Below are 522 nucleotides of genomic sequence, written 5' to 3'. Positions count from 1 at the left end.
TGCTTGCAGCAGTGCACAGCCGATGGCAAAGTCCGAAGCGTCACAGATGACGCTGAAAAAACGATCAGGGTCTGGCAGCGCAAGTATTGGAGCATGCAGGAGGCTGTCTTTGACACCGTCAAAAGCCTCCTGATGTTCGGTGTTCCAACACCATTCCGCATCCTTCTAAGAAGATTTGATAATGGCCGGGCCATTTCTGCGTAATTTACGCTGTATTTGTGTAAGTAGTTGGCGAGACCAAGCCACTTACGCAAGTTCTTCTGGTTCTTGAGACCGGCCATCTACAATGGTCTTGACCTTAGCGAAATCCGCGATAAGGCCACGCTTCCCAATGAAGCACCCTAAAAAGGGAATCGATTCTGCGCCAAATATGCACATGTCTGCATTGGCTTACAGTTTGTTCGTGCGTATGCACTCGAGCACCGCTCTTAAAATAGACGATGTGGTTCTCCTCGTCTATCTCCCGTGCTCCGCACGACTATGAACGAAAACGTCGTCAAAGTATGTCTGTGCATACGCCCT

This window comes from Plasmopara halstedii (genome assembly GCF_900000015.1).
Source record: "Plasmopara halstedii genome assembly, contig: Scaffold_816, whole genome shotgun sequence".
NCBI lineage: Eukaryota > Oomycota > Peronosporomycetes > Peronosporales > Peronosporaceae > Plasmopara > Plasmopara halstedii.
Note: the sequence above shows the minus strand (reverse complement) of the source record.